The 12104-nt window shown below is 46.8% G+C and overlaps 1 protein-coding gene across 3 annotated transcripts in view; it reads left to right on the plus strand.

Annotated features, from left to right (window-relative positions):
• The first annotated feature begins 300 nt into the window (after positions 1–300).
• The window catches only part of SYTL5 (synaptotagmin like 5), a 175777-nt gene continuing 163973 nt past the window's right edge, over positions 301–12104 (plus strand). For all 3 annotated transcript variants that reach the window (XM_083172602.1, XM_083172604.1, XM_083172603.1), the window contains exon 1: positions 301–426. The gene's annotated coding sequence lies outside the window, so the exon portion shown is untranslated. The remainder of the gene's footprint in view (positions 427–12104) is intronic.

The raw sequence follows: 12104 nt of genomic DNA on the forward strand, positions 1-12104 counted from the left end.
AGATTGGCACACACTTATGTCTCACGCAGTTTGATAAAATATCCTCCATAATATTTATTCATCAATATTTATCAATTAAATCAACAGAGAGAAATGTAGGTTAAAAGCACATCGTGTGTATCATCAGGAAATGTAATTCATACTATTATTAATAAAATAGTGTACTCGCACAAAAAAAGAAAGTACAGTAGGCTGATTAGTATATATGTGGCGTGATAAGAAATAACCACTAGATGGCGCAAGTTCTCTGATTTAGTTGGATACAATGGTAGTAAATCAGTATGACGTCTTCGGCTCGGGCTGATCACGGGGTCTCGGTTCCCCTCTGCTGCCTGCAGCATCAGCAGCATCAGCGGCAGTGGCAGGGATGCGCACACAGCCAAACTAAAGGGGACCTAGCTAATCCACACTCACCTGTCGTTACCAGTAAGTGCTTCTCTCCCATATTTAATGACTGCATGCTTCTCAGTGATGTGCCCTCTGCAAACAGTGTGCTTCTGTTATTTTGGAGTTCTTTCATTGATCTGAGTGTGAGATCTCTGACCCTTGCACTCCCAGTCTAGGTTGGCTCAGTAATGTCACAAAATGTTAGCATACAATGACTGATTGAGGTATCGGCTGCCAGGTTCATAGCAATAATAATCTGCTTGCTGAAGTAATTACACTGTTCAGCATACGTATCTATATTTCATGCTTCTCACAAACTGAGCAGAACACAGATTAGCAGGTCAATTGCATGGCCGGCTCAGTCCCACTACACTGTCATAGTGTAAATGACTATCAACCAAATGTATTGTGTAAGCAATATACAGTATCTAGAGGAATATGTCCATTTGTTCTGATGCATATGAACTTCTTATCAGTTCTACTGATCACATAAAGTTTGATTTTTGCTCAGTGATGACTATTCTCAGCTGATCACTTGTATAAAGGTGCACACACACTATATGAGGTTTTCTAATGATATTCACGATAACAGCATCGCTAATGATATTATTATTATCGGGCATATCGTCTATTGAGCACGACTATATCGTTAACGATGCACACTACCTTGGTTCATTAACAACCAAATCCTAACTACATGGTCAGTGGCAGCATACTCCTGGATGTGGCTGCTGAGTGATAACATTAATGGTGTCGTTCAGTGTGTACTGTATGTATCATTTGTTCAGGAGCATAGGCGGTCAAGGGAAATGTGTTAGCTATATAGTTTGTTATAGATATTGTATAGAGTGTAGTGTATTATATAGTTCAGTGTTTCTCTGAAATGTTCCCTTGTAAGCAAATGGCCCATTCTCATCATTACAACTGGGCAATGACCCAGTATAGTATGTATTAAATATTTACTATGCATTGAAATCTGTTCCTAGGTAAACATATGTGTACTATTAGTATAGAATATTCATGGAATATTAACTATAATATTTGGTGCCAGATTATGGCCCAACAGTTGGTTTCCTGACAGTCAGTATACTGATATCAAAATCCCGACTATTCAAATGATTGACAGTTGGATCCCGACTGACAGGGGCTATATTCCCTCATGGGGGTCCCCGACTCTGTGAACCTGTGGAAAGCTCGCAAGGGGCTTCTTTGCACTCGCCACCCTGTTGGAGTACCGGTGGTCGGGATTCCGATGTTGTTATACTGTCAGAATCCCGACTGTCGTCCCATCTAGGGATGCCAATCCCAGGCCATTTTTTCAATCTCGGGAGTCGGGATTGAAAAATGATCAATTCCATGAATCCAGGATTGACTTAATGGTAGCAAAGCAGTGTATATTATTCCTCCCACTGGCTCCCCCACCTGAGTTGCCTTGTGAACTAACATGACAATCAGGTGGGCAGACGCTGCTGGTTGAAGACCTTGCTGGAGACCTGACACATGGGAATCAGGTGGGTGGGCGGGCTGACTGGAGAGCGTGAGCGCTGATGAGGCAGGTGGGCGGGCAGTAGACTCAGAGGGCAGACATGGCTGTTAGGTTGCGCAGCATGACCTTGGATTTCATAGCCGAGGGGCAGCGTCTGAGCTGTCTGATAATAAGCGCTGCCCGGCAGTTAAAAAAAAAAAATAATTAATTTGCGCAATCCCGAAATCCTGGTGATCCCACCGATCCTGGTGATCCCACTGATCCCAATCGCAGGATTGGCCACCCTAGTCCTGTCATACCACACCCATAATATTAACATGCATAATACACATGTGATTGAACTATTATTTTTTCTTACTGTAATGTTTGCTTGCACTCTATGTTGTACAGAACATACCACATTTCCCCTATGCCATTTATGCTATATAGAAACATATATTTCTTGGCCAAATATTGGTTCATTCACTGCTACATTTGTTAAGTTATTATTTTCAACTTTATCATTTAAAGCAGGGGTGTTCAAAATGCAGCTCTTCAGCTATTGTGCAACTACATTTCCCAGCATGACCTGCAACTGTTTTAGCCTCCACTTCAACAAAAGTTTTTAATATTGTATGCCACACAGCAGTGGGTGGCAGCAGTGGGCCCCTTAGTCCTCAGGGGCCCTAGTGCAAATGTACCAATGGTAGTTCCGCCTCTGGCAACATGGCAGTGGGTGACAGGGAGAGGTAGGGGGATACAGAAACACAGTGGGTGACAGGAAGAGGGTGACAAGGGCAGCGGTGTGACCAGGCTTGCCTACCCTCCCGAAAATCGGGTCTGCCTCCTGCTCCCAGCCCCCCCCCCCCCCCGGAAGGTGGGCAAGTCTCCTGCTTTGTGGTCAAAGCCCCCGCTCCCCCCTTGCCCGCTAGTTTAATTACTACAAATTGCGAGTTCACGGGCCGGATTGGCATTTCTGGCAAATGCCAGAAGGGCTGATGGCCTTGTGGCCCGATTTTGTGCAGCCAGTTCTGATAACTTTCAGCAGCAGCAGTGAGCTGAGACGAGCCCACTACTTCCTGGGTATCACTGTGCTCAGCACCGCTGTGCGGCGCATCATTTGCATATGGCGTCATGACGCCACAGTGTCATGATGCGGCTGCAACTGAGCCACTTCTGCTGGTGCTGCCATCCAGTCTGCGCAGCCAGCACGGGTGGGGGGAGCTGAGAGGGCCGTAGCTGTCCATGTGACTCATACAACATCATTAATTTCCCACGGGCGGAAGAAGCTGTCTGGCGCCGGGGCAGGGTGCTATTTAAGCAGAGGTAGAGCCAGTCACGTGTAGTCGGATCCGTTCTGGCCTGCATGCTGTGCCACAGTGCGAGTAAGTGTCCTTCTCATTTTTGGCTAGCCCTGATTCCTGCCCCTACCAATAATCTGCGCACCTCTGACTTCTCTGCTGCCTGTGGCTGAGATCAGGAAAATTTGCACCGAGCCTTCAGCCAACAGGAATAATTGCCATGGCCCATAATAATGTGTAATGGGCATAAAGAATGTGTCATATTCTGTAATGGGCGTTACGGTGTGTGTGTGTGTGTGTGTCATAATGTGTAATGGGCATAACAGATTTTGTCATATTCTGTAAAGGGCACTACGGTGTGTGTGTGTGTCATAATGTGTAATGGGCATAACGGAATATGTCATATTCTGTAAGGGGCATCATGGTGTTTTTCATAATGTGTAATGAGCATTACGGTGTGTGTCATAATGTGCAATGAGCATTACGGTGTGTGTCATAATGTGTAATGTCCCCTTTTTGTGATGCCACGTCTCCTTTCCACAAGGCCACACCCCTTTTCGTTGCACAACATTGCAAGGGTCCCGCCTGCTACAGGTGGGTCTGTGTGCTCAAAATGCCAGGGCCGATTTCTGGTCCCTGTCCAGCCCTGCACGATAGAGGCCCTTATTCTGAATCGGACGGTACGGCCCGCGTGCGGCCGTACCGCCGATGTTTTTAGTCTGCACATGCGCAGAGGTCAATCTGCGCATGTGCAGCCCCATTCGCCGCAGACGTATTTCGTCCGCCGCAAAGGGGGCGTATAGGGGCGTGAGGGGCTTCATACCCTCATTTCCTTATGTATACGCCCCGCGTTTCATGGGCGTTCCCATGCAAACGCGGGGCGTATGCATGCTAATCAGGGTATGACGCCACTGATGGGGGCGGAAAGCTGACGTCGCCGGATGTCAGCTCTCAGCCCCCATACAAGCTATCACACGGACGATTGTCCGTGTGGTCTCAGCTTGCGGGAGCTGCTGTGGCGTGCGGCCCTGCCTTCGATGGTCGACGACCATCGAATGCAGGGGGCAGCTCCCACCATGGTGGAGGCGTACGCCCCACCATTTTTATGCGGATCGCCAGCCGTCCGTGTACGGACGGCCGTGGCGATCCGTCTCGTGGGCGGGGATTGGTTTGTGCGGCCGGAGCACCGTGTGCGGCTCCGGCCGCACCAACCAGAATAAGGGCCAGAGTCATTTTGCGTCATTTAAGCCCCGTGATGTCAGCCTTGCCCCCGACCCCCTGACATGCTGTGTCTTCGGGCTTTTCCTGGAGAGGTCAAATTCAAAGTTGGGAAGTATGAGTGTGACCCTATAGTCCTCACAATGGCAGGAGAGACATAGGAGGTTATTCTGGTTCACTCGCAAAGGCAAATTCACTCTCTAATGGACAAAACCATGTGCACTGCAGGTGGGGCTGATGTAACATGTGCAGGGAGAATTAGATCTGGGTGGGGTTGGAACTTCAGACTGATTTCTATATTGCAGTGTAAAAATAAAGCAGCCAGTATTTACCCTGCACAGAATCAAAATAACACAAATATTTGTCCATTTGAGAGTGAATTTGCCTTTGCGAGTGACCCAGAATAACCCCCCTAATTTGTGTGCGTGTGGTAATCAATGTGGAAAGAGGAAAGTCTGTGGCCTTCTGTAGAGCAGAGAACCCACAGCTGTGCTGAGTGGCTCTCCCTGGCACCATGTGGGGTTGCGGCAAGTGTACACACGCAGGGCCGGCGCCACCACTAGGCAGCTCTAGGCATTTGCCTAGGGCGCCGGCACCTGGAGGGCGGCAGTTCGCCCCTCACCCCCAGCGAACTGTGTAAAAAACTTGTGCCCCGGCGTCCCTGCAGTGCTGCTGGAGCGGTCAGGGGTGTCCGTGCCGCAGGGGTACCTGCGGCGCCGTCATGTGTATAAAGCTGGCTGCGGCCGGCAGGGTCCCTGTAGTGATTAGAAAATAACTAGCGCTATGCGCGCGGCGGCGTGGGAAGCGCTAGTTATTTTCTATTCACTGCAGGGACCCCGCCGGCCACAGCCAGCTTTATAACATGACGGCGCTGCAGGTACCCCTGCGGCACTGACACCCCTGACCGCTCCAGCAGCACTGCAGGGACGCCGGGGCGCAAGTTTTTTTACACAGGTACCACCTCCCCCCGGCACCGGGGCGCCCCCACCCTGACTCGCCTGGGGCGCTCCGGTGCCTTGCACCGGCCCTGTACACACATATTAACAGTCTCAGGTCACCCCCAGGATTGGGGTTTATTTAGATGAGTTCCTAAAGAATAACATAACAAGGACATTGTTCCAGGGCTTCTACTAATTGTCAGGCCCGAATTGTTTCTACTGCATAAAGTCTTGATATTTCTTGCATCCACGATTTCTTGTAACTCAGATTCCTCAGATATTTCTATCAAAATAGGATACTTTTTGCATACATAGTAGTAATGGCCCTGAAAACTTGTTGACCGTCAAACTTGAGTACCTGCTTTAAAAGTATGGGTCTGATACCCCGTACAGACTAGTTAAGCACAGATTGCTCAGCAAAGAGCTGCTGCACCAGCGATGTGTGCTGAGCGATCTCGAGAGAACACGGGCAATGACTAGATATTTCAAGCATGCTCCAAATATCTAGCCCAGTGATGGCGATGCACAGAGCACTGCATTGCTATCGCTATGGGAAATATACACACAGCAATTTGAGCCTCAAATCTAGTCAGATCACTTTGAAATGGGGCATAACCCCACCTCCTGGTGATATTTAAAAAAATATTCTTGTCTTGAATGGTCATCTGTTGGAGAGCAGAGTTCCTGGTTAGAAATGTAATTTTGTGAAATATAGAAACTGAGGTTTGTGTAGGCGGTTGTGTTGTCATGCTGATGGCATGATTGTTTAAAGAGAGGGGCAGTGACTAGGTAGGGTGTATGCAATACTTTATGCAAATTCAGCAAGAAAAAGCCAAGTCATCCAAATGTCTAGTAAGGGGGAAGAAAACATTTTATGCATTGTTTAACACATTGATCTGTGCCTACAATACCCTGGACAGTGACAACATAATTAGACTAGCTGACGGAAGCAGCCTCCAGTACTAGCATGTAAACTAGACTCTTCTGTCAGGGAAAATACAATTACTTGATTTCATATATAACACAGATGGTATTAAATCTCTGACAAAGCAGAAGCACAGCAATACAATTTGTACAAATAGAGGTCCAAGTCTTTCATAGGTTTATATAGAGGTTTTAATTATCTCTTTTGTTTGGGGTAATTGGTTTTTAGCAGGGCTATTTTTCAGCAGGCTCCAGCAGGAACTGAGGCCCTTATTCTAGTTCTCTTTCTGACAAAATATTTCTTAGATGGACAAAACCATGTGCACTGCAGGTGAGGCAGGTGTTACTTGTGCAGAGATAATTAGATTTGGGTGGGGTTTTACACCTGCTTCACCTGCAGTGCACATGGTTTTGTCTATCTAAGAAATATTTTGTCAGAAAGAGTGAACTAGAATAAGGGCCACAGTTCCTGCTGGAGCCTGCTGAAAAATAGCCCTGGTTTTTAGCACGTGTTCTGGTTACAAAAGTTGTAACAAACAATTCTCAGTTTTCTGAAAATTTTGGCCACCCAAAACTTCCTGCGATTATGCAGGCACCTGTTTGCAGATGTGAAAACCGGTCACTTCTACAATCTTGTGCTAAAGGAAATATGACTGATATAATATCAGGCCATATTTGGTTGTGAGGTTACAAGAATTAAAAACCTCAATAGAGTGGTGTTATTTGTTTGTTTTTTTAGCAAAAATTCTTTATATGCGAGTTTACAACACGAGTTTTAGATAATATCGTGAAAAACTCCATTATACTTAAGGATGAACCTAGGGAACGTGGCTTGGTATCGATTCGTGTGGATCCTCTATAGTGGACTGATAAACCTTGTGAGGTAGAAGACCAGGGCTGAGATTCCTAATGTGTGTCTCCTGCTGAAGTGACTGTGTCCTACAGCTGGTGACTTCATTACCTCCCAAATTTCCGCCCTTGGTAATCATGGCTCTTACATTAATACACTGCATGACTGGTGAAGGCAAGAGAGGGGGGGAGACTAGGATGGAGGTTACATACAGTACAGTGGGTCAGATGTATGGAAAAGCATTTTTTGACTTCTACGCAATATAATGGAGAAGTGGGCACCTGTATCCCCAAATGTGTCAATGTTGTGACTGGCAAATTTGAATTTGGGATCTTACCTGGGCTGTGTATTCTTTTGCTATTTTTTGTTGCCAAAAAGAGTCTCCTGGGCATTGGGGCAGGGAAGTCAATGTTTTTTGGCTGATGTGTGCCTGACAGGCGTTAATAGATCAGCTTCTGCCTGGTCTACAGGAAGGCAGCACCAGAGTGGTATGAGACGGGGCGCACAAACACATACTGTAAGTAAAGTTAATACATAACCGGAAATTAAAATCTATGCAAGCGTTAGTGCAGCAAATGCACATATCCCTCTTTTGTGCATCTGCCCCAGCATGCTGTGGAGATGTGAGCAAGCCGCACCAAGGCCCTTATTCTGGTTCACTCGCAAAGGCAAATTCCGTCTCACATGGACAAAACCATGTGCACTGCAGGGGTGGCGGCAGATGTAGAGAGAATTAGATTTGGGTGAGTTATTTTGTTTCTGTGCAGGGTAAATACTGGCTGCTTTATTTTTACACTGCAATATAGATCTCACTTTAAAGTAAAACCCCACCCAAATCTAATTCTCTCTGCCCCTCTGCAGTGCACATGGTTTTGTCCGTTTGAGAAGGCATTTGCCTTTACGAGTGAACCAGAATAAGGGCCCAACCCTGACAGTACACCACCACCTTGCTACGGAGATATGTATTTTATACCATTAGTCACTGATACAGTTCTTCTGGGCACCTGACATGAGAGATAATCTTCCAATACAATACCCACTAAGGATAGTCTATGTTGTCCTGCTTACATTTAATGGTGATGCAGGGAATTTAGTCCCTTATAACTTTAATGCATTCAAATATTTTGGGAAGTATTATTAGATTATTTTAGAAATTGCCTATATAAAAGTTTCAGATGGCATGGCTGGCAAGGTTTATGGGCCAGATGCACTAAGCTTCAAAAGTGATAAAATAGAGAGTGATAAACAACCAGCCAATCAGCTCCTGTCTGACATTTTTCAAACACAGTCTGTGGCATGGCAGGTCGGAGCTGATTGGCTGGCTGTTTATCACTCTCCATTTTATCACTTTTGAAGCTTAGTAAATCAGGCCCTATGCCACATGCCATGTAAGATGGCACTTACCACCTAACCAATGAAACTTTAGATCTGCAGTCAATAAAAGTATTTCATGAAAGTCAAACTAGAAGTTTAAGCAAACACTATGAGGGTGATGCAGAGGGATTGCTATGTCAGTTTGCATAATGGGGGTTATTCTGGTTGATTCACAAGGCTGCGAATTTGCAGCCTTGCAAGTCCACCAAACCCCACCCGCCCCCCTCGCAGTGTGTGTTCGCATGCAGGGCCTGCGAATGGATGTTTAACATAAACATCCATTCGCAGCCTATGGGTGAACACCCACATCATTTTATGGTCGCCGACCATCCAGTGATGTGGAACGTGCACGCATATCTAAGAGACTTTCAGGTCACTTAGATTTGCGTGCTCCCTCTGGAGGAAGTGGACTGGCAGCTGACATCCGGTGATGTCAGCTGGCCGCCACTGGCAATAATGTCACGGCCTGATTACTATGGGAACGTCCATGAAAAGCTGGGCATTCCCATGGGCGCGACTATCCGCCACCACCCCACGTCCCCAGCCGTAGCAGTTCATGGTGGCCGCACGCACCAGGCATATGCACATGTGCAGAAATAACCCTGCGCATGCGCTTACGCCCACCATCGGTCCCTGTGCTAATGTTCTGGTCCATGCCAACGAACCAGAATAACCCCCAATGTTCCTTACACGTGCCCATTATCCTGGACATCCAAATTGTTCCCAGAGAGGCATTGCGCAACTACTGTGTGATGTTATGACCTTACATGGACCTGCCCACACTCCCAAAGTCCCTCTGTTCGGACGTACAATCTGGTTTCATCCACAGTATGTGGGCAGTCAGTTTACTTCAAATGTGACACAGGTATGAAGCTACTTCCAAAGGAGCTAGTGCCTGATTCAGCTTTGTGCTCCAATGCCAATGTTCATGCAGCTGAGCATTTATCAGTATGCTGTGCACGCGTCAAGGTACTCAGCAGCAAAAATATAATGCTACTGTATGGATTGTTTGAGGGTGGAGGGCCCCAAACTGGTATCTTTCCTAGGGCCCAATGAGGTCTCACTGCGCATCTGGTGGTCAGGGATGTCACTATCCGGCAATAGCACATGATGATAATGACAGATGCCAACACTAGTGAACTGCTTGTGATTGGTTGCTTGCTAAATACTGTTGATTATTATTGCTGCATTACAGAGGCTTTTCAAGCATCAATACAGTGTAATAGTACATTTGCTTTTCAGGCAGAATAAATGGTTATAAACATGGGAGTAAGTATAGGTGACATATTCTTGTCTGTACAAGCCTCAGCCTGTGGTGTAAATACACTTTTTTGCATACAACTTTTGTGAACATAATGTATACCCAATTTATGACCAACTCTGAATCAGTCTCTTTGATTTAATTATTTTTTTTATGGGGTTTTCTTTGAGGTCATAAACTACTGTAAGGTATAGAATTGTGGACATACATCTGCTGATTAAAGTAAGGTATTTTTGTGAACTACAGTCAGATATGAATGTGAACCATGAGTGTGTAACACACCCTTTGCAAATAACCATCAAAGGTCAGCTGTAGACTGACTCATTTCAAACTCTGGTCGCACAACAGTCAAGATTTGACCAAACAGATTAAATTCCCAAACTATATACAGCTGTACAGTAAGTACTACACGTTCATTTATTTGTGTGAAAGTTCATTGGTGCAGTGCTGTTTTTGTTTCACCTAGTAGGATCTGATTTGTGGTCAGCTCTCACCCCAAATCCATAACAATAGAACAGCTGCATTGGGCGTGGTGAAGTGATATAACATACCCTCCAACATTTGATGGGCGAAAATCGGTACACATTAGAAAGGGGCGTGGTCACTAGAAAAAGGGAGTGGCCAATGGTAAAATGGATGTGTCAACAGTGACATGAATAATAATACAACTAAAATAATAGTTCACCCCTCATGGACCACCATTATAACAATAATGAACACAACACATATATAAAATGACCTGCGAGTGCTGCCAGTAAGGGAGAACATGTATGTAAGACACAGGGTACTTACAAACACTGCCAGAGCCTGATCTTGAGCCGCTGCCTGCCTCCCGCTGGGCTGTTGCCGCTGCGTTCCTCAGCTGAGTGTCTCCTGGGGCTACTGCTGTTCCTTGACTCCCGGGCTGCTGATGGTGCCTCACTCCTGAACAGGTCTCTGTGATTGGCGGGTCATTTGAAAGGCGCAGCTGGGAGCTCAGCTGTGGCTGCCTGGGGAGGTGGGCTCTCCTGGGAGCCGCGGGATCTCGATGCGAGCGCAGCCTCCACAGGACCAATGCCATGTGCGTGTGCCACTGCAGCCTGTCACCCACTCGCTCCAGATGCCGTCGCCGGTTCCTTCAGTCTTGGAACGGAGTCTTGGTCCGCAGCTGAGAGGCAGGGGAGTGACGATTGGCCATAGGAGCTGTCACTCAGGAGCAGGGGCTAGGCTGCAGTTACTGCTAATAACCCGTGAGAGCAGTGGACTGAAGCGCTGCCTGCCGCCCCCCTGTGCTGTGATTGGATGCTCTGCAGCCACCACTTATGATTGGCTGCTTCTGTATACAGTACCTCCGATGCCTAAAAAACCGGTACATTCGGTACACTTTGATTTAGCCGGTACAGACCGTAAAAAAACGGTACTGTACCGGCTAAATCGGTACAGTTGGAGGGTATGATATAATTATGAAAAAGTGGAGGGTAATAATGCACCAGCCAGCCTAATTTACATTTTTGGAACCCAGTCTGTAACATGGCAGTTAGGAGCTGATTGGCTGGTGTGTTATCACCTTTCACTTTATTAGCTCCCAATTGCCATGTCACAGGCTGTGATTGAAAAATGGTAGGATCTGATTGGCAGGTGGTTTATCAGTTTTCATTTTATCACTTTTCAAGGCTTAGAACATCTCGCCCAAGAGCTGATGGCACTGGATATGGAGTGGCAATGGACATAGGACTGATAGCAGTGAACAGTGGCGGCACTCTGGCACTCCTGTTAAGCCAAGCATGACATGCTTAAGTAGGCGTGGCTTAGCATGGGAAGCCCCCAATAGCCTTACTCAGCGTGCAGCCTGCCCCTGGGAACTTTGCAGCACTGCTGCTCCTTAGTGATGGGAGCCAGGTACTGTAGGTTAATGTCACACTACAGCACCCAGCTTCTGTCACTGTGAAGGAGCCAGAATCTGGTCACCCCAGCCGGCATCTGGTCACCCCATCTGGTGTTATTCAGATGTGCCAAATGGGGGCTAATTAACAATCACTGGTAGAAACTTCTCTCCAAAATCCAGCACATGCTGGGCTCTAGTAGGTCCAGTGAGTCTACTGCTGTTGGACACAGCAGTCTCCTCTGCCTGCAGGGGGAGCAATTACCCTTATCACATGTCTGCTGAGAGGCACACAGTATGGCACATAAAAAAGTTTTATTTTATAGTTACTTTTTAAAGGGGACTTGGTCACACCTGATTAGGACATACCCCCTTCATCACTGGGGCCCAGGAAAGCTCTCTAGGGCCCTACCTGCATTTTTGCCATCATTCCCCGTCACCTCCCCCAAAAGTCACTTCCTGTAAATAACTCTGCGATAAAATCCTCACTGAGCGCAAAGGTACATACCAGTGCGCTAATGGCAC

Source organism: Crinia signifera, chromosome 2 (genome assembly GCF_055691185.1).
Source record: "Crinia signifera chromosome 2, ASM5569118v1, whole genome shotgun sequence".
Classification (NCBI taxonomy): domain Eukaryota; kingdom Metazoa; phylum Chordata; class Amphibia; order Anura; family Myobatrachidae; genus Crinia; species Crinia signifera.